Source organism: Gossypium raimondii, chromosome 8 (genome assembly GCF_025698545.1).
Source record: "Gossypium raimondii isolate GPD5lz chromosome 8, ASM2569854v1, whole genome shotgun sequence".
Lineage (NCBI taxonomy): Eukaryota > Viridiplantae > Streptophyta > Magnoliopsida > Malvales > Malvaceae > Gossypium > Gossypium raimondii.
Genome location: NC_068572.1, coordinates 24956478 through 24964115, shown reverse-complemented (window position 1 = coordinate 24964115; position 7638 = coordinate 24956478).

Genomic DNA, 7638 nt, shown 5'->3' with positions numbered 1-7638 from the left:
CTTCATGCATGAATCTTCCCAATGAATCTCCAAATTCGGCTGCACCTAAAATAAAACACATGAACTTAATTAATTCAAAACAAATTCAGCTGAACTAATTTAACACATAATGTAGACACACTAATTAACATTAAGACAAATTAAATATGAACTAAACAAGACACATTAATTCGGCTAGACTTAATTAAATATGTCTTATATTCAGACAAATTTAATAACATCTAGACACATTCAATTCAGCTAAAATAACATATTAAACACTTGTACTAATTAAAGACATATTTATAAGCTGTAGTAAAACTTAATTAAATGCTTATTTAAATGGTCCAAAAATTCCAGCAATTAATTAATTAGCTGGAACGAAATTCAGCTTCAAAGAAGTTGAAAATGTTCAGTCGTCTCTAAGCTCTTTGCTATCATTTTCCTCAATTTGTTCCACCATTGCTGAAATAGCATTTTTGAATCGTTTAGCTCTAGCTCGCGTTATCGGACCAATGGGCAGCTTGATATCTTCTTGTTCGATCTCTACTTGGTTCGTAGGCAAGCTCACATCATTCCCCTCCTCTTCAGAACGATTTGTCCTCAAATCGCAATTGCATCAAATAGAGACAAATTAGAAACATTAAAGGTCGCACTAACATTATATTCACCAGGCAAATCTAACTTATAAGAATTATCGTTAATTCGTTCGAGGACTTGAAATGGTCCATCCCATCTTGGAAGTAGTTTAGATCTTCGTTGCATAGGAAATCTCTCCTTGCGCATATGCAACCAAACCCATTCTCTGGGCTCAAACACAACTCGTTTACGACCCTTGTTAGCATGTTGTTCATAATTCTTTGTCTTTGCCTCAATGTTGTCTCGAACTCGTTGGTGCAATTGCTTGACGAAATCAGCTTTGCGCTTTCCATCTACATGAATAAGTTGGTTAGAAGGCAATGGCATTAAATCAAGTGGTGTTAACGGATTGAAACCATAAACGATTTCAAAAGGAGAAATTTTGGTAGCTGAGTGAACAGCTCGATTATACGCAAACTCCACATGTGGTAAACAATCTTCCCAAGCCTTCAAATTTTTTCAGATGATAGCTCAAAGCAATGTAGACAAGATCCGGTTGACCACTTCGGTTTGGCCGTCCGTTTGCGGATGGCAAGTGGTTGAAAAAAGAAACTTCGTTCCAAGGTGCCCCCATAGTGTCATCCAAAAATGGCTAAGAAACTTCGCATCATGATCGGATACTATCGTTCTAGGCATGCCATGCAACCTGACCACTTCTTTGAAAAATAGGTTAGCAATATTCACGGCATCATTGGTTTTATGACATGCTATAAAATGGGCCATTTTAGAAAACCTATCTACAACCACAAAAATTGAATCTCGGCCATTTTTACTCCTTGGTAAACCTAGCGCGAAATCCATTGAGATATCAAACCAAGGGGTTTCGGGAATGGGCAATGGTTTATACAAACCGTGAGGCTTTATTCGTGACTTAGCCCGTTTGCAAGCAATGCATCGATTACAAATCGTTCGACATCTCTTCGCATCTTGGGCCAAAAAAAATGTTCATGGAGTGTAGCTAAAGTCTTAGCAACACCAAAGTGCCCCATTAACCCACCACCATGCGCTTCCTCAATTAACACCTCTCGAATGAACCCTTGGGGTATACAAAGCTTCCCTTCTCGGAATAAGTACCCATCATGTCGATAGTACTTCTCGTAGGCTCCCTTTGCGCATAACCTAAAGAATTCACCAAAGTCAATATCATTGACATATAAATCTTTAAGAAATACAAACCCCATCAACTTGGCATACAAAACATTTAATAAAGCATACCTTTGTGATAATGCATCAGCCACTACGTTTTCCTTACCTTTCTTATATTTAATAACGTATGGAAAAGATTCGAGAAATTCTACCCACTTAGCATGCCGCTTATTCAACTTGTGTTGCCCTTTCAAATACTTCAAGGACTCATGGTCGGTGTGTATTACGAATTCTTTGGGCCAAAGATAGTGCTGCCACGTCTCTAAGGCTCGAATCAACGAGTAGAGCTCCTTGTCGTATGTCGGGTAGTTTAAGACGGCACCATTGAGTTTCTCGCTAAAATAGGCGATAGGGCGTCCATCTTGCATCAACACCTCCAATGCCTAAACCTGATGCATCACATTCTAACTCGAAAGTTTTATCAAAATTAGGCAATGCTAGTAACGGTGCATGAGTTAAACAATCTTTAATTTTCAGAAATGATTTTTCTTGCTCCTCTCCCCAAATGAAATTGGAATTCTTACGAATAACCCCAATCAAGGGTGCGGCTAAGGTGCTGAAGTTTGGCACGAATCGACGGTAAAAACTTGCTAATCCATGGAAACTTCGAACTTGGGAGATATTCGTCGGACGGGGCCATTCTTGGATCACCTTGACCTTCTCTTGATCAACTTCAAGGCCCTCCGAGCTAACAACGAAACCTGAAAACACAACCTTGTTAGTGCAAAAATCACATTTCTTTAAATTAGCATACAAGGTTTCTTTCCTCAATACTTCCAAAACAGCCTTTAAATGTAAAACATGTTCATCCAAATTTTTACTATAAAGTAATATATCATCAAAATATACTACGCAAAATCTACCAATAGAAGGTCTTAGAACGTGATTCATAAGCCTCATGAATGTGCTTGGGGCGTTTGTTAAGCCAAATGGCAAAACGAGCCATTCGTAAAGCCCATGCTTCGTTTTGAACGCAGTCTTCCATTCATCACCCTCACGCATCCGTATTTGGTGATAACCACTCTTAAGATCAATTTTTGAAAATAGACTTGCGCCACTCAATTCATCAAGCATATCATCTAATCGCGGTATAGGATGTCGATACTTGATAGTTATTTTGTTTATAGCACGGCAGTCCACACACATCCTTCACGTCCCATCCTTCTTCGAAACAAGCAAAACAGGCACAGCGCATGGACTAAGGCTTTCACGCACATAGCCTTTTTCAAGAAGTTCATTTACTTGCTTTTGTAGTTCTTTCATCTCTTCAGGGTTGCTTCAGTAAGCAGGACGGTTTGGAATCGCGGCTCCCGGCACAAGATCTATTTGGTGTTCAATTCCACGAATAGGTGGCAACCCACTCGGGATTTCTTCCGAGAAAACATCTTTAAAATCCTGCAACACAGACAAAATAAAAGAGGGTAACTTGTCATCAAGTTCGTTAGTACCAAATAAGCTTTCCTTGTAACAAAAGAACCAACAATGGTTGCTTTAGCAACATCGATTTTCTAACTTCTCTTTCTTTTACATAAAAACTCTTTTTTTCATTTTCGTCACTCGTTTCTTTTTGTTTCTCTTTTGAATCACTCTCTCTTTTTTTATCACTCGTCTTTTTGCTTTTCTTCTTTTCAACACTCTTTTCATTTTTTTGCTCTCGCTCACTTTCTTTTGATTTTTCAATAGAACTCCTCATTTTGAGCTGATCTTCATACACTTGCTTAGGTGTTAGCGGAGCTAACGTCACCATTCGTCCCATGTGTTTAAAAGAGAAACTGTTGGTGTATCCATCATGAATTGCTCTTTTGTCGAATTGCCAAGGCCGTCCCAAAAGAAGTTTCCCCGCATGCATTGGTACAACGTCACACATCACTTCATCTTGATACTTTCCGATTGAAAATGAGATTAACACTTGCTTTGTTACCTTCAATTCTCCACCATCGTTAAGCCATTGGAGTTTATACGAATGGGGATGTTTTGTGGTAACCAACCCGAGTTTCTCCACCATCATCGTACTAGCCACATTTGTACAACTTCCCCCATCAATTATAACGCAACAAATCTTACCTTGCACTTGACATCGCGTATGGAAAATGTTTTCGCATTGTTGATCATTTTCGGCACCTTGCAAAGTAAGGCTTCTTTTCACCACCAATATCTCTCCACTTTCGGCTTGTTCAACGTCCTCCTTATCTTCGGTTTGTTCAATGGCCTCCTTCTCTTGTTCACTTTCAGATTCAATCTCGCCATCGTCTCGAACAAACATCACATTTCGATTTGGACATTGGCTCGCGATGTGGCCTCTTCCCAAGCATTTGAAACACTTAATATCTCAGGATCGATTTGGTTGGGCTTCCATCTTTCCCTTACTCGTTTCCGCATTCGGTTTGTTGAACTTGGTCGAGCCACTCACTTCTTTATTTCGGCTCGGTATGTCACGTTTGTTGGTCCCTTGCCCCCACCTAGGCATAGAAGAAGTGTTAGGGAAAATTCGTGACGTACCTTTTCTTTTTAGTTGCTTTTCAACCTTTATGGCCATATGGACCACATCAATAACCTCGACATAGTGGTGTAGTTCGATGACATTGGCAATATCACGGTTAAGGCCGGCGAGAAATCGAGCCATGGTGGCTTCCCGATCTTCCTCCACATCGGCGCGAATCATGGCCACTTCCATTTCCTTGTAATAATCCTCCACGCTTTGTTGGCCTTGAGTTAAGCTTTGGAGTTTTTGATACAACTCCCGGTGATAGTAAGTAGGAATAAATCGTTTTCTCATTATTGCCTTCATTTCCGCCCATGTAGACACGGGACGTTCACCATTGCGTTTTCTACTCATCGTGAGTTGATCCCACCATATTATGGCATAGTAGGAGAATTCTATAGCATCTAGCTTCACCGTCTTGCTCTCGGAGTAATTGTGACACTCGAAGACTAACTTGACTTTTTTCTCCCATTCAAGATAGGCCTCGGGATCCGACCTTCCTTGGAAAGCAGGAATCGCCATTTTAATATTCTTCAAATAATCATCAGGCCGCTCTTGATCTCTTTGTTCCCGTACTCGATGACCTCATCTCCTTGCACTTTGTCGCGAACCTCGTTCACTTTCAACATCACTTGGTTCGTATAAATCATTTGCATGTTGCCAAGGACGTTCTTGCTCTCTTCTCGGGATAGGAGGGGTGTTCGCATGTTAACTCCTTTCCTCCATTTGTTCCATTCGTTCATTAAGGGAATCGAATTGGGGTTGGAACAAACGAGAAATTTCTCGCACTATTGCTTGAACTTGAAGGTCAAGCACTCCACCTCTGGGAACGTTTCTTCTCGGTTGAAGGTTAACTCCTCCACCAGCAGCATTCGATGCTTCTCCACTTGTTGCTCGTCGTTCCGAGGCTCCTAGACATGATGATTAAAATTAAGAAATTATCCTCACCACAAAACCTCACAATTCTCTCACAAGAAAAAAATTCACTCCTCTCGTGTTTCACTCTATTTCCGACTTTTATCTTGATGTACTCTCTTGCCTTTTACCTCTCAAATCCAACTCTCGATATTCTAAAAAGCTACTTAGACTTATACACACTTGTGGGTCGGCTTCAAGGGCTAAACAAAGGAATATGATTTGGTTTAGGGTAGGCTCGAAAGAAAGAAAGGGGTTGAGGATGTAGCGTATAGAATGAATTCAATACTTGGAAAAGAAGAAGCACTTGTTCGGAACAACAATCAACACTTGTAATTTTTTTTTCCAAATTCTTTTTTTAATTCGAAATTCTTTTTTTTGAATGAATTTCATAATATATATATCCTTTTTTTTTACACAAACTTTTTTTTTCGAATTTTTTTTTCGAACTTTTTTTTTCAATACTACAATTTACGTACCTAATTTAACCAGCTCTGATACCAACTGATACGAGCTCGTTTCAGAAGTTGTGACGAGTCGTAATACGTTCCCGATCGAAATTAGGTAGTGTCGGTTTAATTCAAATTCAATCTCTTGAGTTAAATAGGTTTTAACAACTTAGGAAGCAATAAGGTAGTTTGATGGTTTCTAATGAAACAAGAACGAACCCTTATTAGCAAATAAGGACCCGGGCTTAAGGGTTTCAAAGAAAAGGAAAGAAATGGTAGATAAAATCGAGACCCTCTATTTAGCAAAATAGGAACCTTCGGTATAGTTGGAACGCCACACCTTATGGTGATAAGTTCGAAACAAAGTCAGATTGACGCCACTTGTGAAGATAAGTCAATTGAGCTTTGGAGAATATGGAGAGTGAATTAACTCACTAAAATTATATTTCATTTAGAAATTTGGCAAAAAGTCCTTTTACAAGAAATTCAGCAACTATTTATAGTTTAAGTGCTGGTAACTGAATGAACAATTTCAAAACTTAAAAACTAAGTAAACATTGAACTAATCTTGAGTTGAAATTCATGAATGGTCTTAAATCAATGTTCGGTTGAATATAGACCTTGGAAGAGCTTTCAACGAACTTGGAAAATTGGCAGCAGCTACATTCGGCCAATGGAGTTTAATAAGGTCATTCATGAAGCAACTCTTGCTGAAAAAGTACCAGCAATAATTAGCAACTTGAACAGCCATTTGGAAGTGTGAATGGACGGTTTTGAAGGGCCATAAGGTGTAAACATGGCTGGACATGGTGTGAACATCTTAAAGACTTCTTAAGAAGAGAATCTGCCATGACTTGGGGTGATGAATTGGCTGAATAGTTCCTTTGAAAAGTGACAAAATTAATTCAGCTTCAATGCATGAATTGTACCAGCTGCACATGCATCTTCTCATTCATTGAATCTTCATGCATGAATCTTCCCAATGAATCTCCAAATTCGGCTGCACCTAAAATAAAACACATGAACTTAATTAATTCAAAACAAATTCAGCTGAACTAATTTAACACATAATGTAGACACACTAATTAACATTAAGACAAATTAAATATGAACTAAACAAGACACATTAATTCGGCTAGACTTAATTAAATATGTCTTATATTCAGACAAATTTAATAACATCTAGACACATTCAATTCAGCTAAAATAACATATTAAACACTTGTACTAATTAAAGACATATTTATAAGCTGTAGTAAAACTTAATTAAGTGCTTATTTAAATGGTCCAAAAATTCCAGCAATTAATTAATTAGCTGGAACGAAATTCAGCTTCAAAGAAGTTGAAAATGTTCAGCTCGTCTCTAAGCTCTTTGCTATCATTTTCCTCAATTCGTTCCCCATTGCTGAAATAGCATCTTTTAATCGTTTAGCTCTAGCTCGCGTTATCGGACCAATGGGCAGCTTGATATCTTCTTGTTCGATCTCTACTTGGTTCGTAGGCAAGCTCACATCACTAATGAGGGGGTGATGTTGAGGTCATAAAGCTTTTAACTTGCTCTCATAAATACATATATATATGACTTTGCATTCATCATCAATGTAATACCATCATAACCACGTAATTCATTCCAAGCAAATTAACACATCTATGTATTATGAATATTTTCTGTCACCCACAATTTCACACATGAATTTACTTACTCGAGCTCAATATTAATATCTAATTAAATTCCAATACTTAGCTTCCATTTTACTGACCGACATTTATTCAATTAGAGAACGTCTTACAAAATTGAGTACTTCGTTTTCCCTATGCCATAGTCCAACTATGGTCTTACACATATTTACATATTGATGCAATAGCCAGCTATGGCCTTACATAGTAGCACATATCACACCAATGCCATATCCCATATATGGCCTTATACGGAAATCACATATCACATGTTGCCATGGTCCAACCATGGTCCTTTTTGTCGATTCATTACAGATCACTGAACGAAAGTACTCATTCTTGCGTTCTACT